The 24,206-nt window shown below is 42.5% G+C and overlaps 1 protein-coding gene across 3 annotated transcripts in view; it reads left to right on the top strand.

Annotated features, from left to right (window-relative positions):
• Window positions 1-1,246: 1,246 nt before the first annotated feature.
• The window catches only part of LOC117967117 (CD276 antigen-like), a 31,020-nt gene continuing 8,060 nt past the window's right edge, over window positions 1,247-24,206 (top strand). Inside the window, exon 1 of one of the 3 annotated variants that reach the window (XM_059012334.1) lies at window positions 1,247-1,820. The gene's annotated coding sequence lies outside the window, so the exon portion shown is untranslated. Of the gene's footprint in view, window positions 1,821-18,467; window positions 18,533-23,263; window positions 23,373-24,206 lie in introns of those variants that run through there. The other 2 variants (XM_059012335.1, XM_059012333.1) reach the window with 2 other exon arrangements.

The raw sequence follows: 24,206 nt of genomic DNA on the forward strand, positions 1-24,206 counted from the left end.
AGCGTGGGCGACGCGAGGCAGAGAGTACACCAGGCGGGCAGCAGAGTTCTGGATGAGCTGGAGCGGACGGGTGGCGGACGCACGGAGGCCAGCCAGGAGGGAGTTGCAGTAGTCTAGGCGGGAGAGTACCAGGGCCTGGACCAGGAGCTGGGTAGCGTAGTTGGTGAGGAAGGGTCGGATTCTTCGGATGTTGCTCAGAAAGAATCGGCAAGTGCGTGCCAGAGTGGAGATGTGCTGGGAATAAGAGAGGCAGGGGTCCAGGGTGACTCCAAGGTTCTTAGCTGAGGAAGAGGGAGAGAGTGTGGTAGATTCCAGAGGAACAGAGATAGAGAGATCAGAGGAGGGGGAGGAGGAGGGAAAGAAAAGGAGGTCAGATTTAGAGAGGTTGAGTTTGAGGTGATGCGAGTGCATCCAGGTGGAAATAGCAGACAGACAGGTAGAGATACGGGAGGAGATGGTGGAGTCAGAGGTGGGGAAGGAGAGGAAAATCTGAGCATCATCAGCATAGAAATGGTATGAGAAACCATAGGATGCGATGAGGGGGCCCAGGGAGCAGGTGTAGAGAGAGAACAGGAGAGGACCCAAGACTGACCCTTGGGGGACTCCAGTTAAGAGAGGGTGAGGTGTGGAGGTTGCTCCACGCCAGGTTACCTGGTAAGTGCGGTTGGAGAGGTAGGAGGAGAACCAGGCCAGAGCAGTGCCAGAGATCCCCAGGTCAGCAAGAGATGATAGTAGAATAGAGTGATCAACAGTGTCAAAGGCAGCAGAGAGGTCGAGGAGAATTAGGACAGAGGAGAGAGAGGCAGCTCGGGCACACTTAAGTGAGTTGGTGACAGACAGGAGGGCGGTTTCAGTGGAGTGAGCAGAGCGGAAGCCAGATTGGAGAGGGTCAAGCAGACAGTGGTTGGACAGGAAAGCAGAGAGCTGGCGGTGTACGAGGGTAGGTTTTTTGAGGAGGGGAGTGATAGAGGCTTTTTTGAAGGCAGAGGGAAAGATACCAGAAAGTAGAGAGGTGTTGAGAAAGGAGGAGATGAAGGGGAGTAGAGCAGGAGCAGCAGCTTGAAAGAGGTAAGTGGGGAGGGGGTCCAAGGCACACGTGGTGGGTTTGTGACCCTGGAGCAGGGAGGAGAGGTCAGAGTCTGAGAGGGGCAAGAAGGTGGAGAAGGAGGGCGAGTAAGTAGGGGATGTAGTGGGTGTAGGGGTTGGAGCAGGAGGGGGTGCGGGGGAGGGAGAGGTGTTAAAGAGTTTGCGGATATCTGAGATTTTAGAAGAGAAGAAGGAGGCAAAGTCATCAGGGGAGATAGAGGAGGGAGGAGGAGGGGGGAGGGTTTAGGAGGGAGGAGAAGGTAGAGAATAGTTTACGTGGGTTGTTAGTGGAGGCTTGGATTACAGATTGGAAATAAGTACATTTAGCAGTGGAGAGAGTAGAGGAGAAGGAGGAGAGGAGAGTGCGGTAAAGGTCTAGGGCAGCAGGGAGTTTGGTTCCCTTCCATTTCTTTTCAGCAGATCGCAGTGTGATTCTTGCCGAGCGGAGCGCAGAGGAGAGCCAGGGATGGGGAGTCATCTGATGATTCCCCGAGTACACTTTGTAGTGTTATTTATTTGTGCTGCGGCTGTCATACCTCGAGGTTAGAAATAACCAAATAACCGAGCGGGGTGAGCCTCCGACACTCCTCTGGTAAAGAACGCAGCATAACCAATGAAATCGTATCTCGTGCTGTCAGGACGCCGGAATATTAGCTGATCTTGAAGCGGAGTTCCACACTAGAAAATACAGACCACAGAAAGTCTGCTGAGTGAACGCTGTGGACAAACTGAAGGTAAAGTGTTTTAAGTTGTGTTTTTAGGGTTTGCAAAGGCAATGTTTTGTCTTGTTATATTTGTTAATGTATGTATATATTTATTTTTGTCTTTATGTTGCCTTTCATTCTTTGAAGACGGGGTAATAAGAACATAAGAAAGTTTACAAATGAGAGGAGGCCATTCAGCCCATCTTGCTCGTTTGGTCGTTAGTAGCTTATTGATCCCAGAATCTCATCAAGCAGCTTCTTGAAGGATCCCAGGGTGTCAGCTTCAACAACATTACTAGGGAGTTGGTTCCAGACCCTCCCAATTCTCTGTGTAAAAAAGTGCCTTCTATTTTCTGTTCTGAATGTCCCTTTATCTAATCTCCATTTGTGACCCTTGGTCCTTGTTTCTTTTTTCAGGTCGAAAAAGTCCCCTGGGTCGACATTGTCAATACCTTTTAGAAACTCAGACACTAAATAAGGAGCCAATGCTTACTGCACAGACACGCACACGCAGGTGCGTCAAAATAATAATACAAACAAAAGGCTAAAGCAAAAAGGGAAACTAAAACACAGTAACCAAACTACAACCTGCGCCCTGCTGTTCTTTTAACTGTACGTTATGGGGTTGCCCAGGGTTTCCCTGATAACTAATCCAGCCCGTATGGTCTTTTTCCACGGCTGTCTTGTCTGTCTGTCTCTCCTCCTCGCTTCAGAAGCTGTGTCGGGTCTGGACCGCAGTTTCCAACCACAGCTCCCGCTGTCATGCATCCTGAGACCTGAGGAATAGCACAGCATTATTTATATAGGTCAAGTACCCCTCAAGGCCCGCCTCCCGACCACTCGCAGAGAGAGAGAGAGAGAGAGAGAGAGAGAGAGATCTGAACGCCAGGACAGGCACACTGCCTGACTGTATCAACACACAGGTAGACAACCACAGATTTGGTCAAAAACCCCTATACTGCACACCCATCAGCTCCCACAGAAACAGTCATGACCGGGAGACAAATAAAAATGGGAGAAAAATACTGCAGCTCTGTCAAGGCCTGGGCCTGTACATTGTCAATGGTAGGTTCCCAGGGGACTCTTTAGGAAGATACACCTACAGCTCGGCTCTTGGTAACAGTGTAGTAGATTACACCATTACTGACCTAGACCCCTCCTGTATTCGTGCATTATGTCAGGCCTCAATCCCCTCTGTCAGATCAGGACACTCTGGACAGTCTAGGAGTGTAAACAGAGCACTTATATTCTCCAGCGGCTTCCTCCCTGACTCTCCTCAGCAGCAGTGAAGCGTTCCCGCGCTGCAGCTCAGAATCAAACAGGCTGGTCCTGTTCACATACTGAGGGAGCTGATGGGCAAGCTGGTCTGTGTTGTCATGGTAACTGTGAACGATGCGCCCCATTTCTGCTCTTCTCCAGATCACACCTGACTTCTCATCCCAGCCTCCAGCTGTGTAGTCGAAAGAGCAGCTCAGGATACAGTCCTGCCCCTCAGTACACTTCACTGAGTTCAGGACTTTCACAAAGTCACTGTCACTGCTCACACTGCCAGCAGCCAGTATGAGGATTGCCAATACCCCGGTAACAGCAGCAGCAGCAGGGCCAGTGAAGCACACTCTCCTCCTTAACTGGATCCTCTTAAAACAGAGCCTGAGCAGGAGAAGGGCAAAAAGTTCAGAGAAAGAGAGGATACACAGAGCACCAGGGTTTAGAAACACACACAAACACACACACACACACACACACACACACAAACACACACACACACACACACACACACACAAACACACACACACACACACACACACACACACACACAGCACCAGGGTTCAAAACATACACAGGGTTATAAACACACACATGCAGGGTTAAAAACACACACACAGGGTTCAGCACATTTATGACTCGGACACTCACTGGGACAGTTTGCTCCCAGGCTGCCTGATGTGATCCGGTGCCAATGAAACAAGTTCAAGAGTGAGCAGAAACTTGAAACAGAACAGAAGACAAGAAGGGGAGAAAGTGACGCATCAAACTCAGCGCAGAGAGCAGGACGAGAAGGGCACACATTGAAGCCAAGAGAAAAGAAACCCTGGAGTACAATACTGGATCGGGGGTCTTACTGGTTCCAGGGCAGCTCAGGTGAATTCAGGGACGCTTCTTCTCCTGCAGAGTCCATCCTCTTTGCACGCTCCGTCTGCATCTCTGTACCGACACACAAGAGAAATCTTAAATTCATACCACGTTACACACTGGAGTCACTAAATATTCAAAGACTCGTCTGTCTGTTTATCATTATTATTACACATCACAGCGCTCTTAGTTATAGACTATATACTCCAGGAAAGTTTCATGAAATTAAACCCACAAGGAAAGGGCCATTGTGAACGCCTACAGATTAACAACCAGAAAAACTACACTTCCCATGAGCCTCTCTTGCAGGTTCACTTCAGCTACAGGGTGCACAGGGTCTCCCTCCCATTTCTCCAGAAGGACCCAGAGCCTGCAGCAAACATGCCAACTTTGAACCCTTGTGAATACACTCCAACACTACTTATTATAAACTAACCTGGCTGCACACACACACACACACACACACACACACACACACACAGTACTTGAAATGGAGACGCAGATAACCTGAATCGTAGAAAGTAAAGAATTGCTATTCACGCTGTCTTCAAACCAGCATGATACTTGTTTGTTGTTATCTTTATTGTTTATTTGTTTGTTTGTTTTGGCCCACGTGCTGTTTATTTTGTGAAAGTGTTTTGTTAAAATTGTTTATTTTCTTATTTAATAAAAAGTGGAGCCCCATGGCGCCTCAGTTTCGCCCCGCAGTTGCGTGTGTCTTGCATTCATTTCCTGACGTCACCCCCTTCAGCCAGCCTGTTCACAGTGAAAAATATGGCGGCCGTTGAGATTAAGCATCCCAGGCAGGCACTGCATGCTGAAGGAGGTGATGACGTAGGAAGGAGTCTCATATGAAAAATATATAAGTCACGTTCAAGCGTTTGAACATAACTAATAGCAGGATTTATTTGTTCCCAGTTTAGGGGTGTGTAACACAGTACTGGCACTTCTGAATTCAAAAGACTTCTCTACCATCACGTTTCTCAATCCCAATGCAGTGCTATAATATATGTGGGCTGGTTATAGCCATCAGCACTGAAAATGATCACAAGCAAAGGCTTTAGTTCCACCCCCTTTTCTATCCAAACTAGAGAGCAATTGACTTGAAACACAGCATAGACTACAACTCCCAGAGTGCATTGCAACACCAGTGGGAAGCGGCGCTTCAGAAAGGCCTCGTGAAAGCTACAATGCAGCCAACAGAGATGCGCCTGCAACAGATCCAGCAGACTGCTGGGCAACGGAGCGAATGCAGCATTTATGCCGCACGAACAAATGGCTTCTAGTAAAGAATAAAAAGTTGGGGTGCTTAACATGTCAGTCTTTAAAAACATTGGGACCGCACAAGTCGCAAGGGCTGAGGATCTCAACAGAATGGGGTGAGTGCTCAGTGCCATGTTATCAATCAATCAATCTTTATTTTATATAAGAACACAAGAACATTATTCTTATGTTATTCTTAAACTATTCCTAATCTACATTAATGATTTCGATTCTGGTATAGTAAGCAAACTTTTTAAAATTTGCATACAACACAAAAATAGGAGTTACCAATTTATCCAGTTGTTTATACTGAATCCAGGTAAAATACCCAGATGCAAACACTGCAGCAGCAAAGGTCATTCAAAATGATCTAGACAGCATTCAGAACTGGGCAGACACATGGCAAATGACATTTAATAGAGAAAAGTGTAAGGTACTGCACGCAGGCAATAAAAATGTGCATTATAAATATCATATGGGAGATAGTGAAATTGAAGAAGGAATCTATGAAAAAGACCTAGGAGTTTATGTTGACTCAGAAATGTCTTCATCTAGACAATGTGGGGAAGCTATAAAAAAGGCCAACGAGATGCTCGGATATATTGTGAGAAGTGTTGAATTTAAATCAAGGAAAGTAATGTTAAAACTTTACAATGCATTAGTAAGACCTCATCTAGAATATTGTGTTCAGTTCTGGTCACCTCGTTACAAAAAGGATATTGCTACTCTAGAAAGTGTGCAAAGAAGAGCAACCAGAATTATCCCGGGTTTAAAATGCATGTCGAATGCAGACAGGCTAAAAGAATTGAATCTATTCAGTCTTGAACACAGAAGACTACACGGTGATCTGATTCAAGCATTCAAAATCCTAAAAGGTATAGACAATGTCGACCCAGGGAACTGAAAAAAGAAACAAGGACCAGGGGTCACAAATGGAGATTAGATAAAGGGGCATTCAGAACAGAAAATAGGAGGCACTTTTTTACACAGAGAATTGTGACGGTCTGGAACCAACTCCCCAGTAATGTTCTTGAAGCTGACACCCTGGGATCCTTCAAGAAGCTGCTTGATGAGATTCTGGGATCAATAAGCTACTAACAACCAAACGAGCAAGATGGGCTGAATGGCCTCCTCTCATTTGTAAACTTTCTTATGTTCTTATGTTCTTATTACCCCGTCTTCAAAGAATGAAAGGCAACATAAAGACAAAAATAAATATATAAATACATATATACATACATTAACAAATATAACAAGACAAAGCATTGCCTTTGCAAACACTTAAACACAACTTAAAACACTTTTACCTTCATTTTGTCCACAGCGTTCACTCAGCAGACTTTCTGTGGTCTGTATTTTCTAGTGTGGAACTCCGCTTCACGATCAGCTACTATTCCGGCGTCCTGACAGCACGAGATATGATTTCATTGGTTATGCTGCGTTCTTTACCAGAGGAGTGTCGTAGTTTGATTATTTCTAACGTCGAGGTCTGACAGTATTTTGTCCCAGCACTGTAAAAGATACTCCAAGTGCTGTCGCTGCTTTCAGAAATCCTCCAAACACGGCTCAAACTCTTCAGCGCTCCTCTTCTCACAATCCATGTACGCTGCCATATATTTTTTTGCAATCAAATACCAATATAAAATAAAGGTAGACAAGCAAAACTGCAGAAATAATACAATGAAATACTCTGTATATACTTGAGATCGTTGATCGTCTCCAGCTCTTGTCAATGTCTTCACAGATAGAGAGGGATTTGTGAACGGAACGCAACTGGATAATAAAGTCACCTGATGATTTCCATCTCTCCTCCCCGACTTCAAAACACACACACTAACCCTGCCTCAGAGCATGAATACAAAGAGATCAGATTGAAAATAAAAACCCCAGAGAACAGACGGCAAACCTTGACGTGCGCAGGCAGGGCGTGGTACTGCAAGTGCTCTTTCCTTTGATGTGCATCCTGGAGCTGAAGAGGTTAATGTCATGTTGAATAAACTACTGTCTCTCTTTGCTGGATTGTTCTGATATCGTGCAAAGACAACGAGAGTACAGATAATAGTTCAATTGTCTCAGAAACAATGTGATTTTTAAAATTTCTCTTCAACACTGATCACGTTTCCTAATTCAAAGTGACTATCTCGTTTTGGGAGCTTGTATTAAACTGGGTAAATTGAGCAGTGCAGGGGAGCGGTCTGACTTCACTGGGCTCCTCGATCACGTCTGATAACGACACTGTCTGTGCTGGACTAGAAGCCAAGTTGGACTGCCACCTGTGACCTGTGTGTTTTTTATAGAGCCACAGACCGACACAGAGACACGAAATCACACAAAGAACAAGAAGAACTGGAAGAAGAAGAGCTCCTAAACCCCACCAGTGGTGTCGTTGAGCCGGAACCACGACTACCTCAGTCAGGCTCGACCCGTACAGTCTGGGAGCGTTAACAGAGCACTTGTATATTCCAGCATCTCCCTCCCTGACTCTCCTCAGCAGCAGTGAAGCGTTCCCGCGCTGCAGCTCAGAATCAAACAGGCTGGTCCTGTTCACATAGTGAGGGGACTGATCGGCAAGCTGATCTGTGTTGTTGCGGATCCTGTGAACTATGTGTTCCGATTCTGCTCTTCTCCAGATCACACCTGACTTCTCATCCCAGCCTCCAGCTGTATAGTTGAAGGTGCAGCTCAGGATACAGTCCTGCCCCTCAGTACACTTCACTGAGCTCGGGACTTTCACAAACTCACTGTCGCTACTCACACTGCCAGCAGCCAGTATGAGGATTGCCAATACCCCGGTAACAGCAGCAGCAGCAGGGCCAGTGAAGCACACTCTCCTCCTTAACTGGATCCTGGACTCAGTCCTTCTCTTCAAATAGAGCCTGAACAGGAGAAGAGAAAAAAGTTCAGAAAAAAAGCACCAGGGTTATAAACACACACACACACACACAGACACACACAGACAGACAGATAGGCAGACACCCCCCCCCCCCCCCCCCCCACACACACACCCCTACACACACACACAAACAGCCCTACACACAGTGACAGAGACCCCCCCCCACACACACACACATACACAGTAGAAAAATGACACAGAACAGAAGACAAGAAGAGGAGAAAGTGATGCATCAAACTCAGCGCAGAGAGCAGGACGAGAAGGGCACACATTGAAGCCAAGAGAAAAGAAACCCTGGAGTACAATACTGGATCGGGGGTCTTACTGGTTCCAGGGCAGCTCAGGTGAATTCAGGGACGCTTCTTCTCTTGCAGAGTCCATCCTCTTTGCACGCTCCGTCTGCATCTCTGTACCGACACACAAGAGAAATCTTAAATTCATACCACGTTACACACTGGAGTCACTAAATATTCAAAGACTCGTCTGTCTGTTTATCATTATTATTACACATCACAGCACTCTTAGTTATAGACTATATACTCCAAGAAAGTTTCATGAAATTAAACCCACAAGGAAAGGGCCATTGTGAATGCCTACAGATTCACAACCAGAAAAACTACACTTCCCATGAGCCTCTCTTGCAGGTTCATTTCAGCTACAGGGTGCACAGGGTCTCCCTCCCATTTCTCCAGAAGGACCCAGAGCCTGTAGCAAACATGCCAGCTTTGAACCCTTGTGAATACACGCCAACACTGCTTATTATAAACTAACCTGGCTGCACACACACACACACACACACACACACACGTGCGCGTCGCCTAATTGGGATTGCTGCTGAAATGGGATACAACTCTGGGAGACGGTTCTTCCCAGTGCTGTTGACGTTGTTTAATTGGGACGTCACTTTGTTTAATTGGGATGCAGTATTTTCAAATGATGAATGGAGATCGCTTTTCAGAGCAAGACAGGTGGTGCAGCGCTGTGCAGGGTGTGTGTGATTACACTGTGACTTGAGTACATTGAGTAAAGCACGCTGAGCTCCTGAAGGAGGAAGAGGAGGAGTCTCCTGTGGTAATATATATATATATAAATATATATATTCTCTCATTTTGTATGTACTGACTAGCGTTGGTACTGTTTTAACATGTTAGTTGCTTCACATTGCATTTTAAGAATACATGCTGCTAAAACATTGCTTAATTATATAATAACCGAAGGCTGGTGTCACTTACAATAGAAGGATGCAGTGCTTTTAACTATCGGGAGTTTCTCTTTATCTGAGGTGATTGTGTCATTGTTTGTAATTGGCGCTCCTGATGCAGGTTACGTGCTGCATGTTGTGTTCATTCACTCCACTCAGGATTTATACTATGTGTTCATTATGTAATTGGCAGCTAATTTCCTTGTTTGTCTTTTCAGATATATATGTATGCTGTGTTGGAGAGAATCATGGGTGAGGTTCGAGGCATTGCAATTTCTGTCTGTGAGAAAGGACGGGCGGGGCTGCGGTGTGCAGTGAAGTCTATGGAAAGAAAGTGAGAATATTGATTCTGGTTGTTTTGTGAGCCGTATCGACACGGGATTGTTTGTAGTGAAACAATCTGTTTGAATGCTATTTTGCACAGTAGATTATTGGAAGACTGGAAGTTTTCTTATTGCTGTTTGTGTTTCTTTGTTAAGATTCAGTTTAACCATTCCACTGACCTGTTTGTGTGGGGTCTGTGTAATTGCTGTTTGTGTGGGGGCTGTGTAATTGCTGTTTGAAGCCCGATGTCCTTGCGATTCCTCACTCTCGGTCCTTTTTTTTATTGATTTAATTGTGTATTTGTTGCTGTATTTTATTAGAACATGGGCTTTTAACTATCTTGCCTGTTTATTGTTTTTGTTCATTAAACGTTGTGTACTGTTTTAATAATAGAATAGATGTAATTTCTAAAACTACAGTTTAAAGTATAAACCTAATTTACTGCAGCTGTGTCAGATCCTTTGCAGGTTGCTCCTCCGGTGGCTTGGGCTGGTACTGCACCCCTGACAAATTCACAGTGCACTTTATTGATTAGTAATAGATTAGTAATAGTATTTTGTGTTTCCTTTGTTATTGTTCTTAATTATCTGGTTGAGTTTTGGTGGTTTATTTGATTATTTTACCTACACAAGGCTTATATCTTTATTTATTTGAGTGATTTGTGGCACTAGAATTCTTCTTGTTTGCACTTTTCCTGTGGGTTGGACAGAGCTGCGCCTCCAGCCACCCACCCAAAACATAAGTCACGTTCAAGCGTTTAAACATTACTAATAGCAGGATTTATTTTTTTCTCAGTTTAGGGGTGTGTAACACAGTACCGGCACTTCTGAATTCAAAAGACTTCTCTACCATCATGTTTCTCAATCCCAATGCAGTGTTATAATATATGTGGGCTGGTTATAGCCATCAGCACTGAAAATGATCACAAGCAAAGCCTTGAGTTCCACCCCCTTTTCTATCCAAACTAGAGAGCGGTTGACTTGAGACACAGCATAGACTACAACTCCCAGAGTGCATTGCAAACAGCACGGGAACTTGCTCCATAGCACAGCTTGTAGACTTGTAGTTTCAGTTAAAAACGTAGAACGATTGTGTTGAGTTGCGCATTAGACAGGAGTCTGTTAACATGGAGACGAGTTACCAGCCTATCAAAACTCATGAAGTGATTCTTTACCTCTCGAGTCTGGCTGATTTGTTCGTTGTAACAAGGAAACTGGGTTGTCTCTCAACTCATTGAGTGTTATGAAACTGAAGACCGTGTGTGCCATGTTGGATCCAAATTCCCGCTTACTTAGTGCATGATAAGAACTCTGTGTGAGCCAAAATGGCGTCAGTTACATCCTCCAGACCATAGCTATGATCCAGACGGTGTGTACTTTCTAGAGAGCTGCTTCACGCTGTCAGCAAATCAGATTATAAGCTTGTGCACCATAATTAATTATAGTTCTTCTTAGTTTACTATGTACGTAACCTTGTGTAAGTCTGCCAAACAAATAAATAATAAAATGAATCACTACTAGTTGTAGCCTCTGTGTGTTTGGTATTTTTTATACACATACAAAATTAATCATATCTATAGTTAACTATTTTGCACAAATTATGATTAATACTTCTAAGTCATCTTGAGTAAAGTCAGCCAAATTACTAAATAATAATAATAATAATAATAATAATAATAATAATAGAGATATACACCTAATTTCCAAAATAAATAAATACAAACATCTACTGCTATTGTAACGTTATTGTACCCAAGGCTTAATTATATAACTTGTGATTACATATTGTGATTACAAAGATTACATGACGATTTACAACTACGGATAAATATTTTATAATTCAATAATGACGGCGATTCCTCTTAGTCCACAAGGTGACACGTAGTATCAGCTACGATACAACGACCTTTTAGGAGGATATTGCACATTCTAACGGATGACGTTCTTAAACGTCTATTATATTTTACATTATTAAATATACATTTTCTAAATGTTATTTTACTGTGGTAAATACTAAACATATACACATTTAAACTTTCTTTATATAAAATGTACATGTTGCGGTTATGGGTGTGCTTCAACGTGTGATTGATCACATGACTAATCCCTAAAGGTTTACTGGATAGAAGAGGAATTAGGCAAACAGCGTTTTACTCTGTGCTGAATAAATACCACGGATTAGTTCCACAAATACCACTCGCTCGAGCCTCTCATTTTTGTTGTTGTAAAAAACAATGAGTGACTCCAAATGTATAGAAAAAAAAACACATAAGAAATGCAACTGACTTTTTTAAAAGATGAAATTAAATTAGATTGATACTGATGGCTAAACAATGCTAATGGTTCAAACTGTTATGTTATCTCTAGGATTGTAAATATATATTATTATTTTTTGTCAAACTATATTTAATGTTTATGAACCCAGTCAACCAAATATAGATTCTCCCTAGCTTTTGTGATGTGCAGTTCGTCTCGTTCTTTCTGGTTCAAATAAACCTACGTAAACAATCCTAATGCCGTCTACATTGATTGGTTTTGTGTCATTGAATCAGTGAATCAATTGAATGAAATGAATCGATTCACCAAACTGAACTGAATCAAATGAATCGAGACACTAAAAAGAATCGAGAACTGCCCATCACTGCTCCGCACCACTACCAGGCAAAGGTAGAAGATCACCTATTGTCCCGCCCATCGAGCATGATTGACGGTAGCTCGAAAAGATTGTGCCAAAATGAAAAGACGAAATAAATAAAGAAATAAAAAACGAAATAAATACCTCTTTCAAGCTGCTGCTCCTGCTCTACTCCCCTTCGTCTCCTCCCTCCTCAACACCTCTCTACTTTCTGGTATCTTTCCCTCTGCCTTCAAAAAAGCCTCTATCACTCCCCTCCTCAAAAAACCTACTCTCGACCCCACCTCCCTCCAGAGCTACCGTCCTGTCTCCCTCCTACCCTTCCTCTCCAAAATCCTCGAGCGGACTGTACACTGCCAGCTCTCTGCTTTCCTGTCCAACCAGTCTCTGCTTGACCCTCTCCAATCTGGCTTCCGCTCTGCTCACTCCACTGAAACCGCCCTCCTGTCTGTCACCAACTCACTTAAGTGTGCCCGAGCTGCCTCTCTCTCCTCTGCCCTAATTCTCCTCGACCTCTCTGCTGCCTTTGACACTGTTGATCACTCTATTCTACTATCATCTCTTGCTGACCTGGGGATCTCTGGCACTGCTCTGGCCTGGTTCTCCTCCTACCTCTCCAACCGCACTTACCAGGTAACCTGGCGTGGAGCAACCTCCACACCTCACCCTCTCTTAACTGGAGTCCCCCAAGGGTCAGTCTTGGGTCCTCTCCTGTTCTCTCTCTACACCCGCTCCCTGGGCCCCCTCATTGCATCCTATGGTTTCTCGTACCATTTCTATGCTGATGATGCTCAGATTTTCCTCTCCTTCCCCACCTCTGACTCCACCATCTCCTCCCGTATCTCTACCTGTCTGTCTGCTATTTCCTCCTGGATGCACTCGCATCACCTCAAACTCAACCTCTCTAAATCTGACCTCCTTTTCTTTCCCTCCTCCTCCCCCTCCTCTGATCTCTCTATCTCTGTTCCTCTGAAATCTACTACACTCTCTCCCTCTTCCTCAGCTAAGAACCTTGGAGTCACCCTGGACCCTTGCCTCTCTTATTCCCAGCACATCTCCACTCTGGCACGCACTTGCCGATTCTTCCTGAGCAACATCCGAAGAATCCGACCCTTCCTCACCAACTATGCTACCCAGCTCCTGGTCCAGGCCCTGGTACTCTCCCGCCTAGACTACTGCAACTCCCTCCTGGCTGGCCTCCCTGCGTCCGCCACCCGTCCGCTCCAGCTCATCCAGAACTCTGCTGCCCGCCTGGTGTTCTCTCTGCCTCGCTTCGCCCACGCTACTCCACTACTCCGCTCGCTCCACTGGCTCCCGATCACCGCTCGCATCCAGTTCAAGACTCTTGTACTAGCCTACAGATGCCTTGACCAGACTGCACCCAGCTACCTCCAGACCCTCATCTCTCTCTACACAACCACTCGACCTCTCCGCTCCGCCTGCACTAGAAGACTAGCTCTACCTCCGCTACGCTCCCCTGCCTCCAGAGCCCGCTCCTTCTCCACCCTTGCTCCGCAGTGGTGGAATGACCTTCCTACAGATGTCAGGACTGCCCAGTCCCTGACCACATTCCGGCGCCTCCTTAAGACTCACCTCTTCAAACAGCACCTGTAGAACTCCTCTATTTTTCCCCTGGGACACTATCACCCTTCCTTAAATGTGCTTTATTTGCTCTTATCTGCCCCCTATTTTACTGCATTTAATCCTGTACTTCAGAATACTGTAATCTGCCAAGTGTTTAATCTGTAGTACTTTGTATTTAATCACATCCTGATGTAACTATCACTATTTAATCATATCCTGATGTAACTATCACTATTATCTGCTGTATTAGTGAATTTTGGTTTGTCACACTTGTACTTTGCTTGAACAAAAGTTATTGTATTTCTTGCTCTTATTGTATTACTTGTATTGTAACACTTGAAATGTATTTGCTTATGATTGTAAGTCGCCCTGGATAAGGGCGTCTGCTAAGAAATAAATAATAATAATAATAATAATAAAGAAATAGATAAATTATTAAATATATTTCAGTTTCTACTTATTTATGTATTTATTTCGTTTTTTATTTATTTAATTATTTATTTCGTATTTTATTTTTTAATTTTTTTATTTTTTAGTTTTGGCACAAATTATCCTCCATACTATCGCGAGTGCTGGGAGTCGCTTCCGGCGATGTATTTTACAGCCACAGTCGCATTTAAATTCGGGTTCTTCTCTTTGATTTACATTCTTATTGTGTGTTTAAAATTCTACACTCGCGTTGTTTCATTTGTGTATTTATATTGTAGCGCGGAGTAGTATAATGGATTCTGTTTTCATGTACGGGAATTATTCACGCACTCGATTTGCTTGTGTTGTTCTTTGATTTTGGGTTTCAAGATCCCGTTACTATTCCCAACAGTGACTCTGTTAGCCTCGTGATACGAATCGGTATTGCGCCGGTGTGAAGTGATTGTTCTGTAAATCCTGTCATTGTTTTATACTTCGTTTGTCGCTGCCACAGCTGGAGCTGCTGGAGTGCTTAGTGTATTGACCAAATGTAAACCTAAAAAGGTCATTTCAAAATCCCACATACCGCGGAGAAACCCAATTGAAAGTTCTGTACATGGTTCAGACCATTTTCAAAACAGAAACCAGGTTACATACGAGCACACAGAACAATGGCACAATACAAGCTGAATCAAAAGCATGCTAATAATAATAATAATAATAATAATAATAATAATAATAATAATAATAATAATTACGTGATTGGCGTCGTGTCGCCATAGACTTTCACTTTATATAGGGTGGCAGGTTGCACAGAAACCGGACCTGGTTAGTGACAAAAAATAAATAAATCTCTGTCTATTTCAGAACACCAATAATATATTCAACATGCATCTCATTGGCGGTTTAGAAATGAGTATTTCAGTTCAACTATCACAAACTGTCCCCCCTCTCCCCCCCTCTCTCTCTCTCTCTCTCTCTCTCTCTCTCTCTCTCTCTCTCTCTCTCTCTCTCTCTCTCTCTCTCTCTCTCTCTCTCTCTCTGTGTGTACCTTTCTCGTGCTTCTCGTTGCCTCAGTCGTTCAAAGGTTTTGTTCTTTTCGGGAGTGTCTCAAAAGGTCGGTTATCTTCTTGTTTTTAGCTAGGCGAACGAGAGGCATTTCTGTGCGAAAACACTTTCACTTTCACTCTATCAGTGCCATCGTAACATGAGTTGAGAGGAGGGAGGAGCGAGCAGAGTGTCACTATAATGAACGAGAAATGAAATGCAGATATTTGGATGAATAATAAGAGCTCTCGATCCATATGTTTAGGGTTCATAAATCCTCCGAGAATACAATATACAGCTCCGGCCAAACGCGTTGCATCCCCCTCTATATAGAATGAACTAATTGTGCTTCATAAAGACTATGTATTAATATCAATGTTGGGACAACATTTGAGAAAATGTCTCCACAAAGATACTATGTCCTGAAGAAACGACGTTGTGCGGACGTCCCCACTTTGTAAAACACCTTTGTAGAACGAAATATGCCTTCAAAAAAAAAGTGCCAAAATATTTAGTTTGTTGTCGACTTTCACCCTGTGTGCAGTTTTGTCTAATTAGAATTCAATGAGAAGTCCTCACAAATTTAGGAATTTTCCGGTCCCGTTATATGAGGCGCCGCTAAGGCCATAATTGAAACTGACACCTCATTATTATTTATTTCTTAGCAGACGCCCTTATCCAGGGTGACTTACAATTGTTACAAGATATCACATTATTTTTACATACAATTACCCATTTATAGAGTTGGGTTTTTACTGGAGCAATCTAGGTAAAGTACCTTGCTCAAGGCAGCAATGTGGAGTAGTGGTTAGGGCTCTGGACTCTTGACCGGAGGGTCGTGGGTTCAATCCCAGGTGGGGGACACTGCTGCTGTACCCTTGAGCAAGGTACTTTACCTAGATTGATCCAATTAAAAAAAAAAAAAAAAATGTATAATTGGTAATTGTATGTAAAAATAATGTGATGTCTTGTAACAATTGTAAGTCGTCCTGGATAAGGGCGACTGCTAAGAAATAAATAATAATAAAAGATAATCTTCATTTTCAGGTGGGAAAAATATTGTACACTCTAAAGCCAGGGAACGTGTGACGTGTTTATAAATGGAACAGCAAGTGTTTAACAGTGCAGCTCATGTGTTCTACTCTTAAACAGCTGTGTTTATCTTTTCAGAAGTCATGTACAATACTACCTGAAGACCTAAGAGAAAGTAGCTGGAGGACAAAATATGTATTGTAAAAGAAGCTTAGTTGACCTGCATCCAATTAAAATAATAACTGAATTACAATAAAGCAATATATGTGGTTAGCAAAGTGATGGTATGGTTAATCATTTCCATTATGTTTTAAAACCTAATTATATTATTCAATTAATAGCCCTATAACACCAATCTAATGTTATTTAGCAAAGATATGTGTGTATTTCCTAAGAAACATGTACGAATAAACTGCTATAGCCATGTCCAGCATTTCCTTTCTGGTCTCATGTCAGAATATACACCGGTGTTTAAAGCAGCTCGTGCCTCTAAACACTCCGAGTGTTCAGCAGTCCGGCTCGTGCTTCACACACGGCGCGTGATCTTTCCGTTGCAATTTTCATAACACCAGAAGCTCGCGAGTGCCAGAGACTGAGGCGATTGAGACGGACCACTCAAGATTGAGCTCAGGTAATTACTATTTAATTATATAATATATATCTTCTATCAACTATATTGTTTAACATGATAATTCATATAAAGTAATCACCCATAGTTTGTTAAGAACATAAGAAAGTTTACAAACGAGAGGAGGCCATTCAGCCCATCTTGCTCATTTGGTTGTTAGTAGCTTATTGATCCCAGAATCTCATCAAGCAGCAAAAACAATTTTCTGATTTCTGTTTGTTGGAGAGTGCAGCCAGCGGCTGGTGTTGATTCGCAGGGAAGCACTCAGAGCACAGAGAAGTTTGGTGTAAAACCAATTATTTTTATTTAAGAACAATAATAGACAAAAAGCTAATTGAACCAAATATCAAACAATCTGAAGAAAGAAAAAGTGGAAACCAAAAATAACTATTTATAGTCCCCTATTCACAGGTACTGACTTCAATAACTGAGACCAACCATAGAGCTGCAAAACTGCCCTCTGATTTACACAAAAGGAAGATCCTGACTGAACCAACTGACAGCCTTTATACCTTTCCAGGCCTACCCCTCCCCCCAGAATAAACCATTATGCAGGTGGTTATACAAGAACAAAACAACAAACAGTTATCAATAATAAATAAAGTATTCAAAAAGAAACAAATCAATGAATATATATATGTATATATTGATGTAACTTAAAAAAAGGATGGTGAGTAAGTAGATTCAAGAAAATGCACAGAGTCCTTTTCTTCAGTCAGTTGTTAGGTTTATTGAAATATGCAGGGAGTCTGGTCCCAGGTACAGGACAAACAGAATACTCGTTCTTACAATTGTTGCATGACATTAAATACCCTTCTGCATAGGTGTCTCTCTCCTCCTCTTTCTCTGACACTTAACCAATAGAAAAGGTACAACACATTATCCTGTTACCATATATTTCATTTAGTGTGAGTGTGTGTGTGTGTGTGTGTGTGTGTGTGTGTGTAGTCGAGTGTGACGACCTCTGACTCAGTGCATTCTTCAGACCCCTGGTGCCCAAAAAGGTCCATACATCTGGTTTTTGTCATCTTCCTTGTTCCTATCTCTCCGTTTTGCCTGAGAACCTTTGAGTCCAATGGCATTATCTCTTATTCTCCCTGTGAACCTTTGGGTCCAACGGCAGTCCCTGCTAGCCTTTTAGCTCCTATATGCTTTGTATTCCCAAAAGTCTTAGAGCCTGGCCCCTTCTGGTCCACAGCATTGTTATCTTGTTAGCTTGCAGTCAATGTTGGACAAGAAGCTTGTAGAAACAAGGTCTCTTATCAATTGTTAGCAGTACATGCAATTTGAACCAAACAGTCTGCTATCTGCAATATTAGTCTCTTTTCAGAAATGAACACCAGTATAGCTCTGCCAGTCCACATGCGTAGCAAACTGCTAATCAATTCTCGATCCATGTTTTCCAACATATATATATATTGTTGTTCTGTTCATATATATACTGTTGTTCATTTTATCTTAACAATAGTACTTCAATACATTGTTCTGGAAGTGTGCACCCTTCCAAACCAACTGTCTAAACAGTACTCTTGATTAACCTTTATTTTGTTTTTCAGGACACTCCCAACCACAGGCCTCCAGTCCTGATACACCAGGTAAGTGAATTTTGTTTTTATTATTTTCCTTACTAGACCCAAGGTTCAGCAACACAATACACAAACAGTTAAAAAACAATTTGCAGAAAATGTCCAGATACATACTGAGACAAATGTGAGGGTCTCCTCCCTCACACTGTTCATGTGGGATTGTCACCTTTCAAACCCAGTGGCCCTCAGTAGTTTACCATTAAACAACAGTTTGCCCAGATCTGATTGATGCTGCCTGCTAGAGACAGTGCCACTGCAGAATCCCAGCTGTGGTGCTCTTTAACTCTCTAAGGGCTCTCTCAACTAACATCCTCGGACGAGCAATGAAGCCTCACAGAAGACCCACAATACCTGAAGGACTAGTTATTTCTTTGTCAGAGATGGATCCAGTGTAGAGATGAATGTAATCGCTCCACATAGGGCAATTCCAATCAGTCCTTTGAAAATGGTGTAATTTTTGTAGGTAGAGAAAGCCTCAGACTGTAATGTAAGTGATGATGGGTTTTCACATCTGAGCTCTGTGCAGTCCAGAATGACTCTCAGCTTTGGACAATACTGTCTAAACATCTCCGGCATTGTAGTGTTTAGTTGTTCTTTGGACATCCAGATAGGCTCTGAACCTAACACTAAATACAGGTACTTAGCCCAGGTGATGATTATACGACTGACAGTGGAAACACTAGCTTTAAAAATGTCGGCCAAAACCTTCTCTTTCAAGTAAGTAGAATTACAAACGTATTTGTGTACTAAATGTTATTTAATTCAATAATCAAAATACAGTACAATACAATCTGCTGTGTCAAAAGGCCATTCTCTATTTGGCATTGTTTCATTCTCTATTTGGAAGTGTTCCCGGTCTCGTTATATTTATTAATGTGTGTGTTTATTTATTCATTTCTGTCTTTATCCTGCCCTTGTTTTCTTGCGGCGGTAATGCTCGTGGTAAATACCCTTCGATTGTAAAATCTGTATTTTAAATACATGATTTCTTTATAAAAGCAAAAAGCAAAATGTGTTTTGTTGAGCCTGATTCGATTACATTTTATATATAAAATACGTTTTATAATTTCGCTTTTGTGTTTTCAAAATTTTGGGAGATGTTCAGCATATCCACTTGTCTATTTATTTATTTATTGTTAAACATGTCGCATATAATATTAAGGTGAGCAGACTTTAACTTTTGGACGGGACAGTCCCTCTTTTGGAACACTGGTCCCATTGTCCCCGGAACCTTGGGACGCTCATTTTGTCCGGTTGTTTTCATAGAGCATCGTCGTGCCGGTATAACAGAATATTGTATTTTCATGCAAGCTGCTGTTGCCATATTTAACTTATTACAGTACAGTGATACTTGGTGTGACTAAGGCAAGGTTGAACGAGCAGTAGCATTGAAAACCGGCAGCAGGACACTGAACTGCAACCAAGCACAGAGAATTGCGGACGGGGGTGGCTGGGAGGCTGGGGGAACGGGGGGAGGGGAGGGGTGCGCGGGGGGGGGGGCTGGGGGAGGGGAGCGGGGGGGCTTGGGGTGGGGAGTTGTGCAGGGGTGGCTGGGGGAGGGGAGCGGGGGTGCTCGTGGGGGGCTTGGGTGGGCTGGGGGAGGGGAGGGGAGCGGGGGGCTGGGGGGGCTTAGGGGGCTGGGGGGGGAGCGGGGGGGAGCGGGGGGCTCGGGGGGGCTGGGGGAGGGGAGCGGGGGTGCTCGTGGGGAGCACCGATTGTGGGAGGTGGGTGTGTCCCCTCTCACTGGGACATTTTTTAAAAAAGGGATTCAAATGGTGCATTGGTGCAATTTTGGATGGTTTAAGCATGTGCTAGACTGGTGACACACGGGGCGCAGGGGCTAGAAACTAAAACCACTGGCTAAGCTGATCGGAAATGACCAGCACTATCTTAGCCATTTTGATTTACTTTATTATCCTCCTGTGAAATCCGTGCGGCTCACCCCGACCGCAGAGGAGCAACCAAGGAACCCCGACCAGGTAAATCAAATCTGGGTTCACTTTATTACAGAGCTCACACACACTTAAAATAACAGTACAACCTCTAGCAACTGTCAATGGATTACACAATATGGATCATATATATATAAGAACATAAGAACGTTTACAAACGAGAGGAGGCCCCATTCAGCACATCTTGCTCGTTTGGTTGTTAGTAGTTTATTGATCCCAGAATCTCATCAAGCAGCTTCTTGAAGGATCCCAGGGTGTCAACTTCAACAACATTACTGGGGAGTTGGTTCCAGACCCTCACAATTCTATGTGTAAAAAAGTGCCTCCTATTTTCTGTTCTGAATGCCCCTTTATCTAATCTCCATTTGTGACCCCTGCAGTGACCCCATGCAGTCTTTCATTAAGTAGAATTACAAACATATTTGTGTACTAAATGTTATTTAATTCAATAATCAAAATACAGTACAATACAATCTGCTGTGTCAAAAGGCCATTCTCTATTTGGCAGTCGTCGTCCCCCCCCCCCCCCCCCCCCGCTCCTTTCTTTAGAAGTTTTCGACCGGTTGGCGAAGTAAAGACATCAGACGGCTCAAAGTATCAAAATACATTAACTTTGATTAATGTACTAAGGGTTACTCTTAAATGAATTAACAGTCCAGTTTATGGTAAACTGTGCATGCATGACTAGAAACTCGGCTGTCAGCTGAGCAGAATATCTCAAAAACTGGCCTAAATTCGAAAATGCAGAATTCGGGACATTATCTAAAAACCAGAGCAGCCCAGAAATTGGGATGTTATCAAAGCGGCCCAGAATTTGGGACGTTATCTAAAAACCAAAGCGGCCCAGAATTTGGGACGTTATCTGCAAACCAAATCGGCCCAGAATTTGCGATGTAAATGAAAACAGGTGCAGTCTATATGTAAAACTGTGATTACATTAGAGATAAACTAATGTATCCTCTAACAAAACTGCAATAGTGTATACATTTTATATTAAAATATATTGCAAAAACGATTATAGATATATGCTACTTGTAAGAACAAAGTACACCACCACAGAAAGCCAATTCTTACATTTGTGCATAACATGATAATTCATATAAAGTAATCACCCATAGTTTGTTAAGAACATAACAACATAAGAAAGTTTACAAACGAGAGGAGGCCATTCAGCCCATCTTGCTCGTTTGGTTGTTAGTAGCTTATTGATCCCAGAATCTCATCAAGCAGCAAAAACAATTTTCTGATTTCTGTTCATGTGGGATTGTCACCTTTCAAACCCAGTGGCCCTCAGTAGTTTACCATTAAACAACAGTTTGCCCAAATCTGACTGATGCTGCCTGCTAGAGACAGTGCCACTGCAGAATCTCAGCTGTGGTGCTCTTTAACTCTCTAAGGGCTCTCTCAACTAACATCCTCGGACGAGCAATGAAGCCTCACAGAAGACCCACAATACCTGAAGGCCTAGTTATTTCTTTGTCAGAGATGGATCCAGTGTAGAGATGAATGTAATCGCTCCACATAGGGCAATTCCAATCAGTCCTTTGAAAATGGTGTAATTTTTGTAGGTAGAGAAAGCCTCAGACTGTAATGTAAGTGATGATGGGTTTTCACATCTGAGCTCTGTGCAGTCCAGAATGACTCTCAGCTTTGGACAATACTGTCTAAACTTCTCCGGCATTGTAGTGTTTAGTTGTTCTTTGGACATCCAGATAGGCACTGAACCTAAGACTAAATACAGGTAGCTAGCCCAGGTGATGATTATACGACTGACAGTGGAAACACTAACTTTAAAAATGTCGGCCAAAACCTTCTCTTTCAAACCTGCAGGCAACACGACTATATATATATAAAAACTCATCAATGAGTGGAAGTGTTGGCTGGGTGTTGTATGCCCATCAATTGCTTCCAAGCCCATTTTCTGTACCTTGAACCAGTAGACCAGTCTTCCAGCAGACGGTTCAGTTGAGTCCCGAAAAGCTTTAAAAACATGTTCAGATAAGAAGCGAGTATAATAGCGGAAGTCTTCATCTGATGCACAGAAATTATCGATTTGTAGCTCTAAAGAAAATTAAAACTAAAGATCATTTATAATCTTGGTCTTGCAACTCCTTTATCCTCTCCAGTGCTGTATCCAGTGCACCTAAGATTAACAATAAATAAATACACAATATTTTTGTTTTATAACATTCTGTGCAGCGCACAATATGAATTACTCTGACAGTAAGAATAAATATGCAACATACTGTATTTTAATAATTTAGTAATCTTGTAAATTGATTTGGATAAATGCTTTAGCTAAATGAATTATTAATAATAATAATAATAATAATAATAATAATAATAATAATAATAGATTTTAAAAATAAATAATGAGCACATGCAGTCTTTCATTAAGTAGAATCACAAATGCATGTGTGTACTAAATGTTATTTAATTTAATAATCAAAATACTGTACAATACAATTTGCTCTGTCAAAAGGCCATTCTCTATTTGGCAGTCGCCCATCCCCCCTCAATTTAAAACGGTAGGGAACACTAATAATAATAATAATAATAATAATAATAATAATAATAATAATAATAATAATAATAATAATAATAACACACCCTTTCTTTTGAAGTTTTCGACCGGTTGGCGAAGTAAAGACATCAGACGGCTTGAGGTGCTAATTACATAATGTGCTTCCTCGTTTTATCTACGCCCCCCCTCTGGTGAAAAGCCACGTAACATACGTCACTTTAAATCTGCTTCAACATGGGTTGCACCCTATCGGTCTGTCACCCACTGAACGACACTGCGTCCGAAGAAGATACCACAGGTTCAATCGTGAGCAGTGACAGCAGACAGATCCACAGAAAGTCGGCTGTGTGAACACTACAGACAAGCGTGGAAGGTAAAGTGTTTGAAAGTTGTTTTTATTGTTTGCAAAGGCAATGCTTTGGCTCGTTACATGTATTAATGTATGTGTTTATTCATTTATTTCCGTCTTTATCCTGCCCTTGTTTTCTTGCGGCGGTCTGGCTTTGAAGACGGGGTAATGCTCGTGGTAAATACCCTTCGATTGTAAAATCTGTATTTTAAATACATGATTTATTTATAAAAACAAAAAGCAAAATGTGTTTTGTTCAGCCTGATTCGATTACATTTTATATATAAAATATGTTTTGTAATTTCGCTTTTGTGTTTTCTAAATTTTGGGAGATGTTCAGCATATCCACTTGTCTATTTATTTATTTACTGTTAAACATGTCGCATATAATATTAAGGTGAGCAGACTTTAACTTTTGGACGGGACAGTCACGCTTTCGGAACCTTGGGTCGCTCATTTTGTCCGGTTGTTTTCATAGAGCATCGTCGCGCCGGTAACAAAATATTGTATTTTCATGCAGGCTGCTGTGTTGCCATATCTAACTTATTACAGTTTAATGACACTTGGTGTGACTAAAGACTTGGTTGAACGAGTAGTAGCATTGAAAACCGGCTGCAGGACTAACACTGAACTGCAACCAAGCACAGAGAATTGGGGCGGGGCTTGGCGTTGAGTCTCGTGGGAGGAAGGGGGGGGGGGGGGTCGTCAATCCCTTTAAGTTTCCACAAATAGTTTTAGTTCCAAATGTGCTTTTTAACCTGTTAGAAACGTGTTCATTGTATGATGACACTTCCTCTTTGACATTTCCTGCCTTGTTAGTGGCATTTCCTGGCACTTACAAGGTAGCACCGATTGTGG

This window comes from Acipenser ruthenus, chromosome 44 (genome assembly GCF_902713425.1).
Source record: "Acipenser ruthenus chromosome 44, fAciRut3.2 maternal haplotype, whole genome shotgun sequence".
NCBI lineage: Eukaryota > Metazoa > Chordata > Actinopteri > Acipenseriformes > Acipenseridae > Acipenser > Acipenser ruthenus.